The 27,014-nt window shown below is 40.2% G+C and overlaps 1 protein-coding gene across 14 annotated transcripts in view; it reads right to left on the bottom strand.

Moving 5' to 3' along the window:
- Nucleotides 1–27,014, bottom strand: part of SDK1 (sidekick cell adhesion molecule 1) — a 664,468-nt gene that overhangs the window by 541,165 nt on the left and 96,289 nt on the right. The window lies entirely within an intron of this gene.

Genomic DNA, 27,014 nt, shown 5'->3' with positions numbered 1-27,014 from the left:
CCTTTTGAACACTCATTCCCAGGATGACAATTAAAATCAGGGAGGGCGAATGAAAAAAGATATATATCCAGAAAGTAATTTTGTCCTGTCTAAGTTTGTCTCCATCTGTAAATAGAATGAGCTGAAAGAGCTTTATTGTATGGTATATGCTAGCATAGGGTCTTTTGAAAAATTACTAGATAAAATTAATTATTAAAAACAAAGTGTCCATTTGATTATTGATTATACCATTGTATTTAAGAATATGCTTACATATGAAGTGCTCTAGAAAAGTGGTATTGATTTTAACTTGATGATTACAACTAGAATTAAATTATGCCTTTGTAATACAAAGCTATATTGAACTTTTTTCCCCACAAGGAAAGTATTTACCACAAAGTAACTTTGATGTATTGTACAGTAAGTACAAAAGGAGCAACTACCTCCCAGCATAACTTTAAACATCAGTAACATTAAAATTATGTTTTATTTGATAAGTGCTTTATTTTGAGATCCCACTAGTAATGTGCTCTTTGTGGGAACTCTTTTTTGTTTGTTTTGTTACTAATAAAAGTCTGAATAATTGCTCCTAAGTCTGTAAATGTCACCAAGATTCCAGTCAGTTTTCCTCACCGTGGAGGAACATAACGGCAGTAAATAACCACTTTTAAATGTGCATGAGGGATCCATATCCTTTGGGATGAGGAGGGTGGGTTTAAAACAAGTAACTATTTGTTTTCTGCAGGCTAAAAATTGCCCAACCAGGTAGTTAGTATTAAACTCCCACTTCCCAGTAAATCACAGCTCATTCCCAGTAAATAATATCACAAACTATGCTGAGAATAGAGCCATCCCAAAAAAGTGTCTTTTCAGAATTCCCAGGATAAACACTAATAAAACACATACTAACATAGGAAGACCCCGACCTACAAGACCTGAGCGTCCTTGTCCTTCCTACTAACGCCAAACTGGTAAATGAGCACAATGAAGAGCAAGAGCACAGGAGGCCTCAGAGAATTAAAGCTAAATGTGGCTTGGATCTACCAAAAAGAAAGATGCTTTAAAAATATGTTTTAGAGGGAAAATGGTGTAGTGGCAACAATGGTGCCTTCTTTGGAACTATACAGCACCAAGCTTCCTCAGGTATGTTGAAAGGGAGTTTGTAGTTTTGGATCCCAAAATGTGGGGAGCCCTACATTTTTATAGGCCCTTCAGCATATATTATGATTAGGGCCTGATCACTGAAACTTGCATACCTCTTAAGTTTTATAGGAAGAAGTTACAGTGAGCAGACTAGGGTTAATATGTAATTACTGCAGAAGTGCTGACAAAACCATGGTCATGTTCAAACTTTTCAGTGGTGCAAACATCTCAACAAACCATATTCCTTTACATTCTGGCAAAGATTTGGGCTTTAGAAAGGCAGCTGCATCACACTTTCTGCAGGTGATGAAATGCATTCCTACCATAAACTACTTTTTATTTGCTGCAAAAGTGGTTGGTAATCTGATTAACATATGCTAAAAGTGAATGATTGACAAGTCAGCTAAACCTTACCTTTCCTTGAGCAGCCCTTGATTTACTATTAATTGTAATTAGAGTGACTAAGATTTGATTAAAACACTTCCTCAGACATTTACTGAAAGCCCTTTGAGAGCAGTTATAGTCCTTCTCAGCAAGGGGATTCACCAAGATATATTAGAGTATTTGGGCTATATGTCTGTATCATAGGCTTAGGGATCATAAAAATAAAGCAAATACCAACAATACAACGACGTGTCACTCACTGTATTATTCCCTTTCAATCAAAACTGAAAATAAATTTAAAAAAAAACATTTTATCTTGACTAAGCTTTTCTAGTAAAGAAAGAACAAAATATAGGACATATACTGACATCCAAAAACCTACAGAAATATTCTATTTAGCACCGTTCGGGAAGAATTACCTTATTATTAAGCTTTTTAGCAATAAAATGTTACTATTAAACATCTTCAGTTTTTTAAATTTACACAGGAATTATCTTTTAAAGATTAATATTATTCCTGAAGTATATTTGGTGTGCATACTGCTTTACGAAAATGTCAAATGACAAGGTTCCTGCCCCAATAAGCATTTAGTTGCTTAATAAATGATTACAATGTTTTTGAAGAATCTCCCACAAAACAGCTGAATATGGAAATTTTTTGGAAACATGGTAGCTTTTTCATTCACTAAATTACTTTACTCCTCTAACAGGTAATGCAACTGTGTTAGTTTACAGAAAACAAAAGTTAAACTTGAGTGCATTTATAGCACGCGGATCTGTTTCTTATATATGTGAGAAAGAAACAACTGTAACTCTGAAACTGCAGGTAGCAGTCAAACATCCTCTTGAAAATTACTTCAAGGAAAGAGCTGGAGCTTGTCGCTTCTCAAAAGCCTCTGCTATACAGAGTTAAAATGGTAACTTTAAAGAAGGTAGTGTTATTAAGTCTGTCATTTGCTGTCACCACAGGAGTCATCTTCATTTTTAATAAACACATGTGATGCCCATAGTTCCTTCCTCGAGCAAAAATGCGCACACTTTTTTCGACAGAAACTAATCTTTCTAAGACAACCAATTTTTCCAGTACAGTTACATAAAGTAATATTAGAGCAATTTATTTGATAATAAATGTAGTTTGCTAAGTTGAAGGGAAATGACACGTGAAATTTCTCAGATCGCTTCAATCTGTTCAGTATACTGATTTAATCTTTTCCTGACTTATGTATCGAAAAGAAATGCTGATGATGACTACATAGAAATCTTATATGTGGTATAAGAAAATTCCTAAAATCTAATGGTTTTATTCAGTATTCTCTGCAAATTACAAGTATTAATGACAAGCTATGACTCTACAGACTGCAAATGGTCAGCGACAAAATTCTTTATTAGAAAAGTAGCACAGCAGAATACACTTCTGCTATGAATCACAATGTCTGGCAGGATCCCTTTGGGGATCTATCATTTTTGTCCTACAGATAGTATAAAACGCTAGTTGAGGAGGATACCATATTAAATTATTTGTAAAACTACCAAGAATCTGGTCTATTACCAGACTTTTTATAGTTAAATTAGCACCTTTTATCTCAAGCCAAAGATAATGCAGCTCCAACAAAATTATAATACATATTGGTGGAAGCTCAGCCAAAATTTTCAAATGTGGGTGCCTGAAGTCAGGCAACTAAATCCATATTTAGAAAATAAAATATAATCCCAATCCTTCAAACACTTATGCTTTATTTTACTCATATCAGTAGTCCCACTGAAGTCAAAGTGAAGCATGTGTGTAAGTGGCTGCAGTAATGCAAGGGAGCTGTTTTTCAGATTTTCACAACACGAGCTTTGGGAGCACACCACCTCTGAAAATCTTAGACAAAGGCACCTAGATTTAGGTGCCAAATTTAGACACCAACGTATGAACATTCTGGCCAGGGATGAGCAGCAATGCCACATGAAAATGAAGGAACTACAGTAGGCATACCACAAGGCCAGGGAGGCCAACAGGTTGATCTGGTGCTGAGCTTCAAACCTGCTGTTTTTACTATGACCTGCAAACCATACTCAGCAGAGATACCAATAACACCGCACAGACCACTGTGGATACCTGAGTGGAGCCCAAGACACAGAACCCTGCCATGAATAAAGCCGAGGAAAAGGTGGAGCAGGAGCAGGAAAACGTGGCAAAGGGGAATCAAGCTATGTCACAAGCTAGGACCTGCTCGAGACTCCCCTGCAGTCTAACCAGCCCCATCAGCCAAGCAATGGACAAGCCCAATGCAGGGGAGGGAACTTCAGGTGTGTGCATGAATCTTTCCCTTGCAATGTTTAAATGTAAAGACAGTACCGGGCTCATTCCAAGTCACCAAAGACACATATATCAACTTTTCATTTTTTTATTCGTACGAGAAGAGGTAGTGCTACAAAAACAGGTAGAGATGTTATTTGTTTTTCATTCCCCTATGGGGGGTGGGAGAGAGGAGAGGAGAAGGGGCATGCGGAACAGTTTGTTGATGTACATAGGGATGTCCCTTGTATCTTCCTGAGAGATCTCGATGAACTTTCACAGAGGTATTCTGCAATTCTCTCCCAAAGGTGTCTAGGGATTACTACCTTACTTCTTCCTCTGCAGCAGGGCACTTTCTCATGCCAGTTCATGATAACTTCAGCTGGCACCATTGCAGTAAACAGGCTAGTGGCATAACAGCCTGGGTGGCTTCAGGAGGCCAGCAGCAGCAGCTGCATTCTCTGTGCTTTTGTGATCCTCAGGAGTGAGATATCAGCTAAAATCACCACCACCTGTGGAAAATAGTGCCATTTTTCCAGTGTCATTGCCGTATACTTGTACCCATGAAAATAGGGACCAAATTGTTTCATGCAACTACAAATTTTAATGCCCTCCTTCTCTCTCTCTCTCTCTCTCCCCCCCTCCACCCCAACCCCTTCACGGGCAATACTCACTATGGCTGGGGCTGGAGAGTGGTGCTGTGCAGAGGTTTATTTAAAAATGTAGTGGAAATGGGGGAAGGGAGTTTTGATACTTATTTTTCACGTTCCGTTATGACTGTAAATACAATGATACATCTGTCAGTTTTATTTGTAGTTGCTACCAGTGTGAGCTTGAGGGGTGTCCGTTCCACACCCACAGAATGTTCAGTTCATTTAAATTGGAAGTTTGTATTGCATTGTCCTATTTTATTTGTACATTGTTTTTTCACTGCTTTTGACAGTCAATAAAATTCAATTTTTGAAAATTAATTCATCTTTCTTAGTTCACCACACATACTGCAGAATGTATAGCAGTACTCAAAGCATCCAGTATTTCTATGTGTACAGCACCACAGAACTCATAGGTTCAAGAAAATACTGTCATATGTGTAAATTTAGAGTAAGCACCACATAATTCATAGTTTCAGTGAATGAGTGCAATAGTTATAAATGTATAGCAAAATAGAATAGTTCATAGGTTCATTATAAGACAGTGTTATATGCATAAACATACACCAAGCACTACACAATTCCTAACAGCCCACAAACCTTCTGGGCCAGAGTGCAGACAAGCACAAGCTGACCATAAAAGTGGTCTTTCAAGACTTCCTGTAGCTTGAAAGCTCCATGTTGGAATTTCAGCAGACAGCTGCTCCACCTACGTCCTCCACCCTAGTCGCAACTTTTCTCCCTTTGCCTCACATATATCATGCAGCACGCAACAGGTAGCTGTAACCATTGAGATATTTCTTTCTCTCTGAGATCTAATCCAGTGAGTATACATCACAAGTGTCCCTTCAATCTAACAAAAGCACATTTAACTGTCGTTCTTCACCCCTGCTTACCTGGTAGTTGAATCTTTCCTTGGTGCTATCAAGGCAGACAGTATATGAGCCAGGGGAGCAAGAGGTAGGCAATACACTAATTTTGGCAGCTGTACACCCACATAACTTGTGTCGACCAAAGGCTTAGTATTTAAAAACACATATGCAGCAAACTCAGTATAAGAAATACACCTCAGAACTTGCCGGAGGGAAAAGCTTCATCACAAAATGAAAAACAGTTCATAAGGTTCTCATTTGCTTAATAAAAATACCTATTGGATTAATGAGAAGCTTCCTTGCCAGCATCAGAGTTTATGAGCTCACACCACTAGTTATCAAACATGAATGGAGATTGCTGAGCAAGGTTTAGAAAAGCCATATATGATATTTTTAGCTAAAAAAAAATATTAACGAGAACCTTTTTTAAAATGTCACTTGCTCCCCACACACAATACGGTAAAGGCTTTTTTTTTATTAAGAAAAAAAATCCTACCTGTAAATCAGATTTCCGCAATTTTCTTACAGTAACTTGGATTTATGTATTTTGCTCTTCTACTTGACAGGACAATCCAGTGCTATAACCTTTCCCTAGCAAGAGGACTTACACAGCTGTACTTCAGCTTGAGAAGTTCAAGGAAGTTTATTATTAGGTTTACTAGATATAATTATTGAACCACAGAAGGGTCCAGGAAACAACTTTCTCCTGTAACAGATCCATTTTTCTGGACAGGACCTATAACTTATGAATATTTGCAAAACTGAAGCATAATTCCTTTTTGGAGGTAAAAAGTTCCTCCTGATAGTATATTTGCTGAACTAACTGTGTCCTCATCAGTGTGTCTGCCTCTGTGGAGAGGGGCAAATGTTTTCTCTTCTGCTACCTGTGGGACTGTCTTTTGTAAGGGAATTTTTACCCTGCCAAACAAGTTTCCTTTTATTTATTCCTGCTTATTTTCTTCCTCTTCTTCTAGCTTGGCCCACACCCATCTGGAAATCCACAGCTGTTGTTAGTGATTGAAGTGGTTGTGCAGACCAACAGCAACAACAAATGGCTCCTGCTTATGCTTTCCAGTTCAGAAAATATTCTTCTTTTAAAATGAAATAGTGCACTTGGGACATATTCTCTTAGCATCAGAGGTTTTCTCCTCTTACCTTCCCACCAATATTGTTCAGCAACTCCTTCTCTGCTCGTGTATCCAGAAGCTTTGCTATGCCCTACTTTGCTGCCCAACAGATTGTGAACATATCAAGAGGGTTCAGCAAACAGTTTTAGGACCTGAATTTGTCTTCTCAAGATCAGAGTCACGTTTCTATCCAAGCTGCCCTGGTACTTTGTTGGCAACAGTTTTACATCAGTAGTAGAGCATTTTTGAACCAACACTGGCAGTCTACTTCTTCACCAAAACCTGCTTGAAGCTACAAAGTCTATAAGCAATTTCAGGTAAAGGATGAAAAACTCTTAATAAGGACCCAAGCAGACAACTATTATAATAATTTACTTATGTTCCAAAGGCGTCAGGTGGGCCTTAGCACTTCAAGTGCTCTCTGTGTTGGACTGACAGCTCTCTACCTGGTTATTATACAATTTCCAGAGGACATGGAGGAACATGTTGGAAATTCCTACAGCTGCACTTGTGTTTGGGCTAACAGTCCAGATCTGCATGTCCTCAGGCTACTTCCCATGAGTTATGGTTTTTGTCTTGATCATCCATTTCAGAACAATGGCAAGATTAGCTTTCGTACCTTTAATTTTTAATTCTCCTAATATGAACCTATTCCTCTTAACTGACCCTCTCTATGCATATCTAGTATTCTATACAGGTGTGGTTTAGCATGGAATTTTGTCTTCCTTCAAGTGAGGACAAGAGAGAATGTTAAATTGAGCTCAAATGTCAGTGTTATCAACAAAATGGCTGTGTTTGCTTCTTCAGTCTAAATGATGGTAATTGTTTCAGTATTGTGTCACTACACCTTTTGAAATTGCTGATTTATTTTCCTGACTCCACTTGCTAGTTGCAGATGAAAAAAAATGGTTACTAGCCTTTTGTAACTGTTGTTCTTCAAGATGTATTGCTCATGTCCATTCCATGTTAGGTGCATGTGCACTGCATGCACCACTGCCAGAGATTTTTCCCTCAGTGGTATCTGTCAGGCTGGCTTTAGCACCCTCTGGTGCCAGGCACTTATGCACTGGTATAAGGGGTGCCACTGGCCATGCAACCTCTCAGTTCCATCTTGCCAGTTAACTCCAAGAGAGGGGTAGGAGGGTGGGTCATGAAATGGACATGAGCAACACATTTTGAAGAACAACAGTTATGAAAGGTAGTAACTGTTTTTCTTCTTAGAGTGCTTGCTTATGTCCATTCCCTCTCTTTCTTCACCATCTAAATTTACCCAGTAATAATCCATGCCATATTCTGAAACTTATATTTGAATGATGACATTATTAATCAGTTCAGAGTTTCCCTTAACTTTCTAAATATCACACCCCCTTAAAAATTCAGGAGCAGTACAGCTAATAAGATTATCAGTACAATCAACAGAATGTTGAGACTTGCTCTGGAGTCACACAAATGTGTACAGGTTATAAGCTTTTTAGATCATCAAATTTTAAAAAGAGGTAATCCCACAATAAGAAGCCCAAGAGACACTTATCTTTCAATTTTCTATTAGAGCAACTATGGAAAGAAAGACATAAAATCCTGTATAAAAACAATAAAAATAAATAACTTCATTTTCCAGTGAAATTCTGTAATTACATTATTCAATAAAAACAAGGTGTAAAGACTGAATGGCACTTGATGTATTTTCAATCGGGTTATATTAGAGTAGTCAGAAATTATTGTTCTTAAAACAAAAAAGCTTAATATGTTTCTTATTAAAGAAAAGGTGCATTTTGATCTACACCACCACAGATTCAATGATGCCAATATCCAGAAAGGGCCCTGAGGCACAAAAAGTGTAATTATTACTTCAAACATAAAAATAAAAGATCTGGCACTGCAGATAACAAGTTTAGGAATTTTGAAACACAAATACTAGATGTAAAATAAGAACATTTAGATCAGAGGTTCTCAAACTGGGGGTCACGAGCTGTCAACCTCCACCCCAAACCCTGCTTGCCTCCCGCATTTATAATGGTGTTAAATATATTTAAAAGTGTGTTTAATTTATTAGAGGGGTTGCACTCAGAGGCTTGCTGAGTGAAAGGGGTTGCCAGTAAAAAAGTTTGAGACCCACTGATTTAGATGAAATACTACAAAGTTATTGAGCTACTTAATAAAGAACTACCAACTACTTCCCACGCTATTAAAAACCACCAGAAAATCATCAGTTTGTTTAATTAAAAGTGAATTATTAGAAAGACAAAGGTAGGGGGGTTTTCCTGTAATTTTCATTTTTCCCAATATGGATCCACTACTCTGGACAGAGATTATAAAGCATGTCCATCCAGTCAAATAAATGGAGGTGAGGCAGAGTTCCTCCTTCATTTGTGTGTCAAACTGGAACTGAAAGCTCTTCCTGATGACTCAATCAACCATGATTCTCCCAGAGGAGTACTTCCAAAGGTGAAAAGATGCAACAAATAGGACAATTATCATTTAAACTGATTAAATAAACATAAGCATTATGTTGATGACATTCTGTGACATTTTTAGCTCCATTTGACTTTTCCTCTTATCCTGACTTGACAGAAATCCCAGTTAAGCCAAATCTCTACAGAACAGATCCCCACACTTGATCTGAAAACCCCAAATCTATTGATCTTCAGGGTAAACTACAAGGTGGAATTCTGAGGGAAATCAGATTTGTGGGAATGGAGTTTGGTGTTCTGCAGATGATTTAACTTTTTTTATATATATAATTTATGGCAGGGATTCCTAGGAGTGGAGTCCTTTTAATTTATTGTATAAATATAAATAAGTAAATAAATACTAGGTAAACACAGAGAGAGTCTGTCTTGAACAATGGATCATTACATATATGAAATCAAACTTTGCTTTTCTCTTACAAAGGATCCACTACTCTGAACAGAAATCATAACTCAAAGTAGCAAGCAGTGATCAACAAACACTACAGCTACATTTTAGTCATGGGTATTTTTAGTAAAAGTCATGGACAGGTCACAGGCAATAAACAAAAATTCATGGCCTGTGACCTGTCCATGACTTTTACTATATACCCCTAACTAAAGCTTGAGTGGGGTGCTGCGGATGCTGGCAGAAGTGGCCCGGGGACCCTTGCTGGTGCTGGGGGGGGAGGTTTGGTGGGGCTGGTGGGGCTCCCTACTCAGCTCCATGCGTCCCTGCAGCTCCTAGGTGAGAGGAGCCAGGGGGCTCCAGTGCTGCTCCCGCCACAAGCACCGGCAGCTCCCATTGGCTGGGAACAGCAGCCAATGAGAGCTGTGGGGTTGGGGCTTGTGAGCACAGGCAGCATGCAGAGCCTCCTGGCCTCTCCACCTAGGAGCTGCGGGGCCATGCCAGTGGGAGCTGGGGAGTCCCCCACCCCGAGGTAAGCACCTCCCCTGCCCTGAGCCTCCTCCCACACACCCAAGCTACTGCTGCTGGCCAAGGGGCTGCCTGGCTCAGGCAGCCCCGGAGCCACCATCAGCCGCTGCAGAAGTCATGAAGGTCACAGAAAGTCATGGACTTGCAGCTTTAACAACCACTAACCACATACAGAGAGTTATAAAATAATGAATAAATGCAAAAATAGTCCTTTCAAATTAAGGAACTATAGAGATGACTGTGAGCCAAATGAAAAGACCATACCCAAACTATAACTGACCTCAGATTAGATATATACATCAAACTCTACTTTCAATTAACTGTGCATGCACAAATTACTACTTCCCAAAAGGAATAATTTTATATATCTCTACATATGATTTTTATGTATTTACTTAGGGCAGGTCTACACTAAGAATGGGGGTCGAACTAGGGTACGCAAATTCAGCTACGTGAATAGCGTAGCTGAATTCGAACTACCCTAGTTCGAACTACGTACCCGTCCAGACGCCGCGGAACCGAACTCCGCGGCTCCAAGGTCGACTCTGCTAACTCCAGCTGCCGAGGTGGAGTACCGGAGTTCGAACTAGCGCTTCCGGAGTTCGAACTATCGCGTCTAGATCAGACGCGATAGTTCGAACTCCGGAAAGTCGAACTCACCGCGTTGACCCGCGCGGTAAGTGTAGACTAGCCCTTAGTTATACAAACCTTCATCCTGAAAAGGATTGAGAACACACTGAAGGATCTCTTATTCAAAAACAGTAACAATTGTTTGCCCATCCATAACTTTTCCTCCTCTGAAGCGCTCACCTGGTACTCCATCATCCATTACAACAGGGTTATTCCTCCTCATCTTTCAAAAGGAAGCTCTTCTTATTGTGGGGAGGCAGAGGGTTGGTGGTTGGTTTTTGTTTTTTAAACCCCTCTCTCTCTAGCTTCACAATGTATTAGCTCCACCAATTGCCATTCAGAGAAGTACCTCTCTAACTCCCTAACCAATTGCCCAAGCTAAGAAAACAAACTATATAAATTCTATAAGCAAACGTTAAAAAATTAGCCAAATGTAGGCAGGAAATTTTATCTTTTATCTACTTATTGATTTATTATATAAAAATGGAAATGAAGACATTGCAAACTCTGGTTCCAATATGAGGGAAATCTAAGAGTTCTCCTTCTCTCTGTAGGAATGCTCCATAAAGAGTGAAAAAGGAAAGAGAGATATTTTCTCTCCCAACAGGCATTTAATAGAAGATTTTGTGAGGCTGGGGTCTCATGGAACACCAGGTGTCCACTACAGAGAAGAAAAAATTACAGCTGGGTAGGTAAGTACATTTTATCATACTCCCTGGTGAGAACCTGTTGCTTCATGAGCTCTACAAATGGCAGGGAAATTTAAAGCATCAAGAAAACTGAATCAAGAAAAAAAACAGCATCTATTTTAAAGCAATGGATAAAAGAATACACTGAAGACCACATAGTCATAGAGCAAATTTACTGGAATGAAGCACTGTGCTGTTCTGCACAAGAAATAGCCATGTGCCTGTCTGAGCAAGCTATTGCAGAAGGAGAACAATATTTTATGAACAATTTGCAAGCCAGACAAACTACTGAATTTATGTGTGTGAAAACAGTGAATATGGATGACTTGTGCCCCTTCTTAGATCACCCAACTATTTCTGAAATTGTATCCAATTTTCTTCCTGGATATGGTTTGCATAAACAATGTCAATTACCAGACAATATCTAAGGTGCACAACGGATTCTCCTAGTTGTTGAGGGGCTTGGCATACACAGAAAGCAAATAGATTAGTTCAAGTGAAAAACAAATTTATGAATCAGATTCTGCTTCAGGCCTGAAATCACCTTATCTGGGAAAAATTGCCCATAAGCATTCCAGGTGAATATAGTCCCCAAACTTACTGAGGTGTTGTCTACACAGCACTAACAAAGCAAATTAGAGACATGTAATATATCAAGTGCTCTAATGTACTGCACTCTAACTGCATAGACCCTGCTCGGGCAAACTAAAAGGTACCTAATTCACATTAAGGTTAGGTGCCTTTTAGTTCACACCAGCAGGCTCCAAAGGGGGCAGTTAGAGCATAACCCATTAAACAGCTCTACAAATCACATCCACCGACAAGCCCTAAGACTCCTGACTAATGTAACTGCTAACACGAAATATTTCCAAAAGAAAGTAAGGGAAGACTCCTCAACATATTCAAAAAGAGAAGATTAAGTGATTATCTAAAGCAGGGGTTGGCAAACTACGGCTCGCCAGCCATTTTAAGCTGGCCCTCGAGCTCCCGCTGGGGAGCGGGATCTGGGGCTTGCCCCTCTCCGGTGCTCCAGCTGGGGAGCAGAGTCGGGGGCCACTCCATGCGGCTCCTGGAAGGAGTGGGATGGCCCCTCTCCGGCTCTACCAGCTCCAAAGGCCCCACTCCAATGGTCCCCTCCAGTTCTCCAATGGGAGTTGCAGGTGCAGTGCCTTCAGACTGGGCAGTGTGTAGAGCCCCCTGGCCATGCCTCCACGTAGGAGCCGGAGAAGGGACATGCACTGCTTCCGGGAGCTGCTTGAGGTAAGTGCCTCCCGGAGCAAGCACCCCTGAGCGTCTCCCCGTGTCTCTACCCCAGCCCAGAGCACCCACCTGCACCCCGAACCCCTCATCCCCAGCCCCACCCCAGAGCCCACACCCCCAGCTGGAGCCTGCACTCTTTCCTGCACCCCAGCCCCTTGCCCCAGCCCTGATCCCCCTCCAGCCCTCCAAACTCCTTGGTCCCAGCACAGAGCAACCTCCTACACCCCAAACTCCTCATCCCCAACCAGAGTCCTCACCTCCTCCCGCATCCCAACCCCAATTTTGTGAGACAATATGACATTCTGTTTGCTTTTTTAACTGCCGCTGCACATTGAGTGGATGTTTTCAGAGAACTATCCAAAATGACTCCAAGATCTTTTTCTTGAGTGGTAACAGCTAATTTAGACCCCATCACTTCATATGTATAGTTGGTATTGTGTTTTCCAATGTGCATTACTTTGCATTTATCAACACTGAATTTCATCTGCCATTTTTTAGCCCAATCACCCAATCAAGTTTTGAGAGATCCTTTTGTGGCTCCTCGGGGGAGGAGGCATGGAGGGGAGGAGACCAGACCCATCTCCGGGTGCCTCCCCCTGCTGCAGGACACTCTGGGACTGGGCAGCAGCCCTAGAAGTTCCAGCAGCTGGAGGAGATTGTAGATCTGGGTCTGATTTTCCCTGTGCTGCTGGGAGCACTCCAACAAAGGGGATTCCTAGCTCTGGCTGGGCTGGGGAGGGACAGGACTTGTCCATCCCCTGCACAACTGCTCAGGGGGGTGGGAGGGAGATCAGACCCATCTCCACCTCTGGGAACCTCCTGCAGCTGCAGGAAGTGCTGTGCTCCAGCTCTGAAGGCAACAAAGAAGTGAGGGTGGCAATCCCATGATGCCCCTCTACAGCAGGTTTGCAACACCCCTCCTCACAATCCCTTTTTGGGTCAGGACCCCCACGGTTATGACACCCTGAAATTTCAGGTTTAAACATCTGAAAACATGAAATTTACCAATGTTCAAATCCTATGGCCATGAAATTGACCATAATGGACCATGAATTTGATAGGGCCCTAGTTATGAGTAAATAACACTTCCGTATTTACTTTCTCCACATCATGATTTTATAGACCTCTATCATATCTCCCCTTACTCATCTATTTTCCAAGCTGAAAAGTCCCAGTCATTAATCTCTCTTTATATGGAAGCTGTTCCATACTCCTAATCATTTTTGTTGCCCTTTTCTGAACCTTTTCCAAGTCCAATATATCTTTTTGAGATGGGATGACTACATCTGCACGCAGTATTCAAGATGGGCATACCATGGATTTATATAGAGACAATATGACATTCTGTTCGCTTTTTTAACTGCCGCTGCACATTGAGTGGATGTTTTCAGAGAACTATCCACAATGACTCCAAGATCTCTTTCTTGAGTGATAACAGCTAATTTAGACCTCATCACTTCATATGTATAGTTGGAATTATGTTTTCCAATGTGCATTACTTTGCATTTATCAACACTGAATTTCATCTGCAATTTTGTTGCCCAGGCAGAATCTTCCTTACAGGGTTGTTGTTGTTTTTTTTTTATGGTGTTGATAATATTCCCACCTCCATGTTTTCTTTATTTGCTTACATAGAATAATGATTTTTTCCTATCTGAAGTTCGAGTCATGCCCCCAGATAGAAAAATATCAGCATTAATGTACCCTAGAAAATCCCCATGGATTTACAGGGCAATACCACAGAAAGTAGCTCTCCAACCACTCTTCAGCTAGGTAAAGTTAGGATGGGATGAAGCCATGCTGGAAACCAACAGTCTGATTTTCAGAGGTGCTGAGTACCAATAGCTTCTATGGAATTTAGCTGGAACTGTAATTGCTCAGCACTTCTGAACATCAGGTTCTACTTGATTTTTTAGTTGTGGCTGTTGAGCAACAAGTTTGCTGATCAAGAATAGTTCCAATACAAAGAGAACATTCTGATAACATATAACAAGTGTTCAGCAGATCACTTACAAATAAGGCTTTAGTTATAGCTCTGCTGTCAGTTTACTAAGTAGTGCATTAACATAGGTATTGGTGAAGATAAGATTTTAAAGGGTTGGGGGGGGTCAGAAAAATCAATATTTACCAAATAGCCTTGGTGTATTCTCTTATTTCAGTAAGGATAATAAATAACATAAAGGTAGAAAACAAAGTACTTGAAAGATAACTTGTCATGAGTCTTGGCAAGATCTTCTACGGTGTCAGTTTTTTCCATGGCAGTTGCTTATAAGTCACAATAGCATCATGAACTTATCTATGTGAAATGAACAACAAACTATAGCATTGCATTTCTCTTAATGTGAACAATAATTTACTATAACCTTGCACATTCTCAACCCACATTATAGGCAGTGTAAAAGATAAAAACATATCCCAAAATCAAGCTATTATTTTAAACCAACAGAACTACCAGACTGAGAAAACTCCAGATAAGCACTAGGCTGTCAAAACTTGTAATAAAACAAACACACACATGCACAGAAGGGATTCATTAACACCTCTCCACATAAGAATCATTCTCTGCCTCCAGGAAAATGTTTACTGCTCTAAAAAGAACTAATGAGATCTAAACAAAAATGCAGAAAGCAGAACAGACGGGTGTTGAAACCACCTCAGCTGTAAAACCTTCCAGAACCATGCTCCCGACAATCCATCAAACTGTGTAAAGCAGTGGTGGGCTACCTGCGGCCCATCAGGGTAATCTGATTGTGGGCCACGAGACAGTTTGCTGACATTTACCATTCGTAGGCACAGCCCCTCGCAGCTCCCAGTGGCCGCGGTTCGCCATTCATAGAATATCAGGGTTGGAAGGGACCTCAGAGGGTCATCTAGTCCAACCCCCTGCTCAAAGCAGGACCAATTCCCAACTAAATCATCCCAGCCAGGGCTTTGTCAAGCCTAACCTTAAAAACCTCTAAGGAAGGAGATTCCACCACCTCCCTAGGTAACACATTCCAGTACTTTGCCACCCTCCTAGTGAAAATGTTTTTCCTAATAGCCAACCTAAACCTCCCCTACTGCAACTTGAGACCATTACTCCTTGTTCTGTCATCTGGTACCACTGAGAAAAGTCTAGATTCATCCTCTGTGGAACCTCCTTTCAGGTAGTTGAAGGCTGCTATCAAATCCCCCCTCATTCTTCTCTTCTGCAGACTAAATAAACCCAGTTCCCTCAGCCTCTCCTCATAAGTCATGTGCTCCAGCCCCCTAATCATTTTTGTTGACATCCGTTGGACTCTTTCCAATTTTTCCACATCCTTCTTGTAGTGTGAGGCCCAAAACTGGACACAGTACTCCAGATGAGGCCTCACCAATGCCAAATAGAGGGGAATGATCACATCCCTCGATCTACTGGCAATGCCCCTACTTATACAGCCCAAAATGTCGTTAGCCTTCTTGGCAACAAGGGCATACTGTCAACTCATATACAGCTTCTCGTCCACTGTAACCCCTAGGTCCTTTTCTGCAGAACTGCTGCCTAGCCACTCGGTCCCTAGTCTGTAGCAGTGCATGGGATTCTTCCATCCTAAGTGCAGGACTCTGCACTTGTCCTTGTTGAACCTCATCAGGTTTCTTTTGTCCCAATCCTCTAATTTGTCTAGGTCCCTCTGTATCCTATCCCTCCACGCCAGCATATCTACAACTCCTCCCAGTTTAGTGTAATCTGCAAACTTGCTGAGAGTGCAGTCCATGCCATCCTCCAGATCATTAATGAAGATATTGAACAAAAACGGCCCCAGGACTGACCCTTGGGGCACTCCGCTGCAGGAAATGGTGGCCAGCATGTCCCTGCAGCCTGCCATTCCCACAGCTCCCATTGGCTGGAAACGGTGAACCCGCAGCCACTGGAAGCTGCAGGGTGCTGTGCCTGCAGATGGTCAACGTCAACAAAATGTCTCAATCAGATTACCCTGACAGGCCACAGGTTGCCCACCACTGGTGTAAAGTAAATACTAATCTAGCTAACCATTCTGAAATCTTATTGTTTAAAACTTTATTTTCAGGTTCAATGGGCCAATCCCATGTACACATTTTGCAAGCTTTTGATAAGGCAAGTACTACAAGATCCTCTTCTAATTTTATCCCTCACAATTTAATATCCAATTAATAATTAAATCCAGGAATTGTATATTAAATGGGATTTTGTTTTATTAAACAGGATTTTGGTTTTGGAATAGGACACTTCACATCTTCCCTTGCAAGCCCTCCTTTGTTCACTACACCGCTGTTAACATTTCAAACAGAATTTATAATAATTTCCATTTAATTGGACAAAGGAACATTTTCCCTTCATATCATTTTATGAGACCAAATTTTTGCTTCAACAGCATACATATTTAGGATCAAGCAATACCCTGATGAAGACTTTTTTTTATTCTCAAATTGCCCTCTGCTTTGTATTCTGAACCCCTGTTGCAGACTTAGGAACTTCTTAGTAGAAACTAGTTCCCATCATGTCTATGTTCCCCAATACTGGAAGATCAGAAGAGTAACAAAGTAGTATTTATTGAGGATCAATTCCCCTAGATTGTCTGTTCATATGCTTGAAAGTTGAGAAAGAGTTCTACTGAATGCTGATTTGTGCTCATCTGAGCATGCCATTTACTTCCTGTGCCATCAGCCTGCTGCATGCACACATCTAGTCATTGAGAAATATTACTATAGTGGCTTCTAATCTTACACAAACTGGTTTCCTCCTCATGCACTTTTACAAACATAGGAGCACTGTTTCCACTTCCCCCATTTTTGATGGACATCTTTTTTCCTAAAATGGACTACCTGTGTCCTAATATTGTAAAGCTTCTGTCTTTTGGATTTAGGATGGAGTTCAGAAGCTTCTACAGATATGGACAATTTTCTTTTTCCTTATTACAGTCTTAGAACTTGGATTCTCTCCATCTGAAGATGGGGAAGATTGTGCAGTAGGCAACTTCCATTTCCACTTCACCTTGTGAAGACAGAAAGAGTAGGAAGACCTTTCTTTAACCTTTAGCTAGGAGAGATCTTGGTCTAGGTCTCTGAGCAAGAAGTTAGTGGGAGTTTATGGCCTGGAAGGGTCTCTGAATGGTTGAAAAGTTTCCTGGTTATCCTCTGGAGGTGCAGGGAGGTTGGAGAGGCTGTCCAAAGGGTTCAAAACTGGGAGGTCCAAAAGGGTAATACCATGAAAACTGTTCTCTGAAATGACACTCCAGTCTGAAAGGGAAAGTGGAGGTAGTGGAAAGCCAGGCACTGAAAAGATACCTGTTTGCCTCCTCATGGAGCAATATATCTGTGGGAAGAAACTGCTGCTGTCTAAAAAAAGGTATGCCTGACACAGAACCATGAAGGTACAAGAGGAGGCATGGGGGACATAAGTTATTTCTCTGATGTCAGTAGCTTTGACAGTTTTGAAAGAGGCCTGTTTGAAAGTTGCAGTAGAGATGACTTAACTCTAAGTTTTTGTAGTGCTGGTTGCCTCAAGTTCTCTGTAGGACCTTCTAGGTTCCTTGTCTGTTTAAGTAGTGTCTGAAGAGATGAGAGTAGAAGGTGGTAGTGCTTGAGGGGACTGCTCATACTGATCAAACAAAATAAAAAAAATTAAAAAGGTAAAGCTTCCGATCTCAACATAGCTATGCTTTGTCTGGGTGAACCTGGAACTTCCTGTTTCTTTCCAGGCAGTTTATTGACATTTTGTGCTTTTGGAAGAGGTGGACCATCACAGATGTGGAGCAGAGTATTTCCTCCTACACACAGAGCCTTAAAAGCAATTAGATCAGGAGTCCTCAAACTTTTTCCTTGTACGTTCTGATTCTTATAGACAGATTTTCCATGGACCACTTCCCCTCCTATTCATGAGTGTAGATTATCCCTGTAGCAACTACAACAATTGCTTATATTGGAAATATTTTAATTGTATATAATTTAAAAGATGGAAACAAAGAGAATTAATACCAAATGCCTGGCCAGCTCTTCACAGACCACCAATACATGTTTTATATACCACACTTTAAAAACTACTTATTTTTAATGTGTGCCCACAGAGAAATGGCTTAATTGCAGAAAATATAAATTTAGAATGTCCCTTGTAGAAAGAAAGTGATATGCACACTGTCTGTGTCACTCCCTGTAGGCAGAAGAGTCCCGTCAGTTTCTTCAAAGGCGAGAGAACTAAATCCTGTTCCTGTGCTGTTCTGCATCAGAAGCAGCAAAGGAAAGTGTAAGCACCAAGGCTGGCAGGCTTGTGGAAACAACTCTTTGGCTCCCTCTATAAATGAAATGAGAGGATTGATGATGTTTTCATACCAACTGACAAGGTCATTTGTATAGTCAGATCTCTGGCTCCCCCAATAGGTAAAAAGGGAAAAATGGGTAGTCTTCCTAACTGTTGATAGATATAATTTAGATGTGCTTCAGAGGAGTTCCATAAAGTGCCCAAGTCTGTACCATACGCAGTTTCCCCATATTCTACCCTCATAAACTGTGTTAAATAAGCTATGTAACAACGAGTTTAATAAAGGGAATGCAAGTGTATAAATTCATGGGGGATTATTCAATGAGGATTTCTGATCTGGAAATTATGGGGACTAGATCGGGTATAGGCCCAAAATGGACAGAGAGAGAATATGGGGTTCCTTCTAGGGTCTCATTTTGGCTCTGAAAAGAGAGGCTCAGCCTGAGCATTTTGGATTCTTCCAGATACCAGGTGGGAGCAAGCAGTTATGGACCCAAGCCAACCTGATGGAATGGCAATAGCAAACCAGATGGGAGCTAGGTGCCAGAGAAAACCAAGCTGAACAATGGCAGGCTGAGGCAAATCTATAACTCAGGGGACCAGCTGAATGGCACCCTAAGCCTACTCGACTGAGACTAAGTTGGACAGGACTTGTGGGTGACACCTAGATAGGGCTTTTGCTTGGACACAGAGTTTGGGGGTGGGGACTGGACCATATACCAATTAGTTTGCTTTCTCCCCCAAAATAAAATTAGTTCTCCTCCCATTACCAAGACTCCTGTGCATGCCTGCAAGAGGGGAAGATAAATACTGTTAAAGGGGACTAAGGTATTTATTTTTTCTCCCTGGAACCAGAAGTATGAGTAGGGCTGTAGAGAGGAGCTCAAACCAGACATACTATCTAGTTCAGTGGTTCTCAAACAGTGGATCTTGACCCTGTTTTAATGGGGTTGCCATGGCTGGTGTTAGACTTGCTGGGGCCAGAGGCTGAAGCCCGAGCCCCACCACTTGGGGCCAAAGTTGAAGCCCAAGGGCTTCAGCCCTGGGCTGCAAGGCTCAGGTTTCGGCTTCAGACCTGGATAGTGAGGCTCAGGTTCAGGCTGAAGCCCTGGGCTTTGGCTTTGCATTCCCGCCCCCCCTCACCCCAGATGGGATGGTGAGGCTTGAGCTTTGGCCCCCCACCCGGGGCGGCAGGGCTCAGGCAGGCTGAGGCTTTGGTCCCCCTTCCTGGGGTCGTGTAGTAATTTTTGTTGCCAGAAGGGGGTTGTGATGCAATGAAGTTTCAGAACCACTGATCTATTTTTAAAGGAACTCAAACATCAGAGTGAACCTGGTCTTTGCTCCTGATATTTACAAGTGGCAGATGGGTTACAAAAGTAGTTTGTCGTTAGGAATACTGGACCTGACTATAAAAGAAAAAAATCACAATTTTGAAATAGACTCATAGACTCCTAGACTTTAAGGTCAGAAGGGAAATGATACAGTCTATATTTTTTTAAAGGAGTCTCTGAATCAAACTAAATGTCAGATGCCACAGTAACATCTTGTCTTCTGTCATATTATCTATAAAGATACAAGCATAATAAAAGATTTGCAGTAATTCTCCTTACAGATCTAAGTACTAAGTCCAATATTACCTGTTCCAAATTCATAATAAGTACGTTTCCACAGGAAAAAATCCCTCCCACTGACAGACTAGCAATGCAAAAATATATAGAGAATAAATAACTAGGTACCAAAAGGGCATTTAAAGAAAACTGCAGTTAAACAAAAATAAAATACACTTGTGGCCATCCATACATAATTCAGAATTGGACAGAGCACAGCAAACATTAATTCAGGGACTTCAATACAAAAAGTCACATTTGTTTTCCATTTACATCTTTTTGAAGGGATATCCTCAATCTGCTAGACCCCGTTTAATTTACAGGGAAACAGTATAACTTTCTCTCTCTTAAAGACAGTGAATGTTTCTATTTTTAACAGAAGTCAGAGTATATTTAATAGTGACTGATGAGAAAGCAAACTGTTGGTTTTTATTTATTTATTTATTTGGTTCACACACTTAAAAGATTATAGGTGTATTTCAGTCAGAAGGTCTCTTTCACTCTATGTAAAAAAAAATTATTGATCTTGCTTTCTTTTTCCATAATCCAAAGATGACCGAAAGGCAAAAATACTACCTTTCATCTTAGACTCTGTTTTACAAAAATATAAGAGAGATGACTGAACAATCTATTTTGAAAAATCTACAAACAAGAACCAAGAAAGCTTAATCATCTGTTCCTCTCAGGTGCCTCTGCCAGCAGCCTGAGACTCCCTACCCCCAGCATTCATGGCCCATAAGACCCTATACCCACTGCCTCCAAATCTGAGTAGTGGCATTATGATCCGCTGCATGGGGTTCCAGTGCCACTCAGGCTTGGCCCAGCTTCATCTGTCACAATGGAGGGGCAGCCAGGACACATCTGAGTGAGTGGTGCTGCAACCTTGCACACAGAATTGCAGCACCACTCAGGTACGGCCCAGTGAAAAAATGGTCAGGCCATGGCGCTTCTCTCTCTCTCTCTCTCTCTCTCTCTCTCTCTCCTCTGTAGCCTATGCCCCGAACCCTGCAGCTGGGTTCCCTCACAGAAATCCAGTGAGTGGTTGAGAGGGGGCTCTCTACTAGGATCTGGGGTCATTCACACCTCTAGTATTTCAGGCATTTTTCCCGTTTCTTGATAAAACACTTCAACTTACCTGCACTGAAAACTATTATCTCCAGTCTATACTGGTACAGTATGTTTCTGCATACCTTACAGTTTTCAAGATGACATTTCTACTATGTTCCTTGGAAAAAATTGAAATCTTGATGAATTTCTTAGTCTTTCCTCAGGTGTTAATAGTAATTCTTCTATTGTCCTTTTTACTAAGAGCTTGAGGGACAAGCATGGAAATCTCTTGGCAACAGAATTTGCTCCCCATATTGGAAAACCAGATTAGATTGATTTATATTATTTTCCAGAATGTTTACAATAAGGTCTATATGTTCAGACACAGGATAAAAGTGGTTTAGTACTTTAAAGTTTACAGACCAATTTAAATATCGTCATGACTGCTTGGAAGAACAGCAGATTTGAACAAATCTCGCAAAACAGTAGCTCCTCCAACATCATCTCCAAAGGATAATTCTTAGTCAGATAAGTATACAAAACCAATGGTAGGAGATGTAAATTGAACATGTATTTTAGAAGTTCCTGGAATTAATGATTTTAATAATATGAAGAGAAGAGCACATATATTGTTGCTTAAAAAACACACTAGGGAAATACAGAGGAAATCATGCTGTAATTCAAAACCTTAAGTTAACCAAATGAAAATATTTGTGACCTTCACTTTTACTGATTGGAAACATCACTATAAAACTACTTGTTCAAAGTTTTTTGTATTTTGTTTTTAAATAAAGTGGCTAAATAAATGGGGGGAAAGAATATCAAGATCATTTTAAAACAAAGGGATTTTAATGTTCAAAGTCTATTCAACAGGAAAAAAACATTAGATATTAAACCAATCAGGGGTGGCTCTAGGCATTTTGCTGCCCCAAGCATGCCTGCGGGAGGTCTGCCGAAGTCGCAGGACCAGCGGACCCTCCACAGGCATGCTGCCGAAGGCAGCCTGCCTGCCGCCCTCGCGGCGACCGGCAGAGTGCCCCCAGTGGTTTGCTGCCCCAAGCACACGCTTGGCGTGCTGGTGCCTGGAGCCGCCCCTGAAACCAATTATTCTGCGGGTTACAGATGAATTTGAACATAGGCTTGGATTCACTCTAGTGCTGCATCCAATTTGCAACCATTCTCCATTGGGTCTGGTCACTGAAATTCAGACCACACTGTGATTTTTTTCCCACTCCTTCTGTAAGAAGTTTAAAAGTCAAATTTCGTCTTGCATAATGAATATGCTATGAACAACAAGATTTCCTAGGACTATTACAAAGGGTTCTAGGCCTGGCGTTTAGAGAAATTAAAACTCATAATGTCCAACATTTCTTGCCACAAAATTTCAAAGTATATTTTATTTCTCCCAAAAGATCCAGGTGGTAAGAATTGTTATCAGATAGTTTCTTTAATATATTTGACCACATCCATACCTAAGACATGCTTCAGCAAGGCCAAGTCATTAGTTTGAACCCACTCCCATTAACCACCTCTATGCTATGGTGTGTTGTTCTTCAGTGTGACTTCTCCTAAATAAGACCGTGATTCAGCAAAGCACTTAAGTGCTTTGCTAAATAGGTATGGATTTAAACACATGCCTAAAGTTAATATGCACACGCATTATTTCTAATATACATACAACACAATACCTCTTTGAAGTTTATTTGGATATTTTTAAACATTCATTCACTGTACACACTGAAAGCTCAGTTTTATTACTCTTGGAAAACAAGATTAGGAAGTCACACCACAGTAAACTTGTGTCTTCTAAAATACTGCAAAACAGCTTTTACATTCTTGTCCAATCAAAACACATTTATTAAAATACCAATTATAACAACATTTAAAAGAATCACATAATGTACGACTGGCCAGATTTGGACCATTTACAAGGTCTGCAGTTGTTGAACGCTGCAGTAATTGACCTTAGTCATGTAAGAACACTGACAAGAATGAGTTGGCTTCCAGCCCAGCAAACCTTCAAAATCACTAGTGAGGCTCTTAATATTTCATTACTTGTGTTCCACTGGTTATATTGTTAACATAAACAAAAACTAAAACCTTACCACATATACTACTTTTGTTTTTTTACTACTGCAGGAGTGCTGAGTGAGCAGAGCGGGGCAAGCTCCTGCACCCCGACCCCATTTCCCCAGCAGCAGTGCCAGGAGGAGGCTTGGGGGGGACTGCAGGCAGAAGGGGTGGGGAAGGGCCCCCACTTGCTCTGGTCCAGAACCCCAAAAAATGGTAATCCACCTCTGGTATAGCCTAATTAAATAACAAAAATTATTAGTCAATTTTAGTTAGACTTCTGCTGGGCTTGATGGATAACTTTAAGTAACATAATATTTGCTCAAAACATGTTCTCTTAAAAGTTATTTTCAACTATGTTGATTTCAATTTAGATATTATGTAAGAGAAACCTATGAATAAAGTATAGGTTAATAGTTTCTAAGGCCAGAAGGGACCACTGCAAACATCTGCTCTGACTTCCTTCATAATAGAGGCCATAGAACTACCCTGAAATAATTCCTGTTTGAAGTAGTATAATTTATTTTTTAATTATAATCTACTAAATCTTAAAATTCTCTACATTTCAAAAATAGGAAAAATTAATTATTAGAAATTCTGACCATATATGTTAGAATATGTCATATATGGCCATATTTACCAAAAAGTGGAATTCTGTTCTGAACAATGACTATGTGAAAAGAGGAATGTACTCTTCCATGCTTATTGTTTCTCTCTGATTCCACATAACATTTCTCACATTACATGAAAAAAGTTGCAGGGGGGGGGGGGGTTCAAGCTATCAGATCCTAACAAGTTCATGCTGGGATCTGAAAGTCAAACTGGCTTCTTTCATTTACATGCATCATTTCCATTAAGATTTTTCATACCAGATTACATCCTCATTTGGCATTTGTGCAATCCTCACGAAGAAAACCCAAAATGTGAACCATTTTTAAATCAATGGAGTATTCACATTCTTAAATCTGCAGCCAACCTGAAATAGCTCAGATTGGTGTGAAATGCCACATTCATCTAAATGAGCAATTAATTCCAAGAACTAAAGAAGATAGTTTGAACATAAATGTTAACTACTTTGTTCTTGATAGAACAATTATGGAAGAATTCATTCTTACTAGAAGCATCCAGCTACTGTGACAAATTTGTTGGCTTACAAGCACAAAGATCTGACATCTACAATTTCAGATGCCAAATGGAGCTGAAGACAAATTAATCTGATGACAAACATTATATGACATAATTATGAAGACTGCATTGATGTTTGCACTTAAAGTGGGATAAGAGGATTGATTCCTACATTGTCTTGCACCTTGTGTAGCTATTTACAGCTGTGCAAAGTAAGTGAAAAGTTATTGTAAAAATCTACCATTTGGTAGTATTTAACAGCCATTTTGCACAGGTGGAAAGGTGCAAAGCAGTGGAAAATCAGGATCTAAATCAATTTCTTATTTTTGAATAATATATGAACAACAGTATTCACATTAGATTCACTTACTCTTTTAGAAAAAAAATAATTTTCTGAAAATTTATTTAAAAAACTGTTGGTTTATGAGTTCAGAATTATAAATTGTTTTTTGGTGATTCAAAAGGAAAACCTTGGAATACAAGTATTTAAATGATTCAGTGCTTCACTGGATGGGCTATAAGAAAGTACACACTACCAGAACTTTACTCCTAGCTCCTCAGAAGTCTGCAAGAGAGGAATTTCTCATTATTTATTAATATTTGTATTAATTTGTAATTTGTAATATTTGTATTATTTGTATTACTATTGCTCCTAGAACTCCTAGCCATGGGCCAGGATTACATTGTGCTAGGCACTTAAGAAGCACAGAACAAAAAGATGGTTCCTGTCCCAAACAGCTTATTAACGTCAGCAGAAGCATTCCCCTCGTATGCACCTCTGTCATATTCTGGCTGCAATACAGACCAATAAGGGTGGTGTCATCATTTGCCTGCAACCCTGGGTGCCCTACAATGCTTTTGCTACTGCAGCTCCCGACCTGGGACACTCTCTGCCATGCTACATAGCCCTGGTTCAGCCTCTCTGACCCCCAGAGCCTGTTTACAGCCCCACAGTCCCACTCTGGCTTCCACCAGCTTTGGTTACAACGAACAAAGCGACCCCAACACACTCTCAGTCCTGAATTTTCCCAAAAACATGTGCCCTGAAATGTACAGACCTCTTCTGAATCACTCAGATAAATAATTAGGTTCATAGCTCCTCTAAAAAGACACCACCACATTACAGCTTATTAACTTAACTGGGGTAAAATACACCCGTCCCTTCAAACACAGCACTGAATTGGCTTATAGTAAAAATAAAACAAGTATAAGTTAAATGATCCCATGTAAAAGGAATAAAGTTAGAAAGAATTATAAGAAAATAAAAGTGAAAACACGCATCTAAAAGTCTAAAACTTAATCTAACAAGGTACAGGCTTTGTTAAAGATGGTTTCTCACCTATGTTCAGTTTCCAGAGACTTCAACCCCTCCATTTGTTTGAAGGCTCCATCTTTCTCAGCTTGCAAGAGCTCTGGTGTTTGTCTGTCTAGTGATGGATGCCTTTGTCTTATATCTTTCAAAGTTCAATGAACTTCTTTCAAGAGGCAGGATGTTCTCATGTTGTTTTCCCTTCCTGTGGGCTTCCCATCCCCCTGTATGTAAATAGGGCTTCCATTGTTTCAGTTCCACCATGGTTAAAAACATAGAAAACAAGTAAATAGCTGTGATGTTCCTGTCTGCAACAGATCGGTTTCTCCCTTTGTTTGGACATAGACTGTAAAGCCTAATATCAATGAGCATCCATAATTCTTTATATAACGTTAACACATACATTTTTATGGTAATATTCATAACCAGTGTGTCAGTCTTTCATAAATCATCTCACTCGTTATACTTTTATAATACAGTAATATTGATACGATCAGTGGAGTCAATTGCTTATTACTCCACTGCTTATTTACTCCAATTGCTTATTACTTGAGGTAAGTTTCTCTTCCCAGCTGGAGAGTAGACACCAGGCTGTCTGCTCCCCCACTTGGTAGCTTGATAGCTTTGTTTACCTAATATGTATATAGACCTTCATTGACTCTGCCTGATGATTGAGCTGGTCAGAGAAGCAAATACATTCCTTTATCTAGGGTACACCTATTTACCAACACCCCCTGACATGCCTGGCTTAAACATATTTTAGTCATAATTCCAGTGTATAGCCATAATTCTTAATACATACTATGTACATACATCATGCAAGAATATTAATAATCAGTGAGTTATTAGTTTTCCAATGACATGACACCTTTTAAATATAGATTATAACCATAGTGAGTTGGGGCACACTGAATTGTTCAAGCCAGCTGAAACTCATTACCAGATACCAGTGAGCCCCTACCCCAGGTATTACTTTTACCCCTACTTCATAAAAACCACTTCTGAAAAGCAAAATCTTTTTCCTTTGGAATTTACAAGATTGCAAAAATTGTCAGGTTTTTTTAAGCTATAATAGAGGAAAATACCCTCATAAGATATTCTCCATTATGCTCTCACCCCTCATTCCAAATTAGCCAAGTGGAATGCCCTGTTATATTATGAATATGCTCTGTATAGTTGTCCAGGACAAAGCGTAAACATTTCCA

The sequence above is a fragment of the Mauremys mutica genome, chromosome 11, assembly GCF_020497125.1.
Source record: "Mauremys mutica isolate MM-2020 ecotype Southern chromosome 11, ASM2049712v1, whole genome shotgun sequence".
Lineage (NCBI taxonomy): Eukaryota > Metazoa > Chordata > Testudines > Geoemydidae > Mauremys > Mauremys mutica.
Note: the sequence above shows the minus strand (reverse complement) of the source record. Positions and strands in the feature narration are given on the sequence as shown.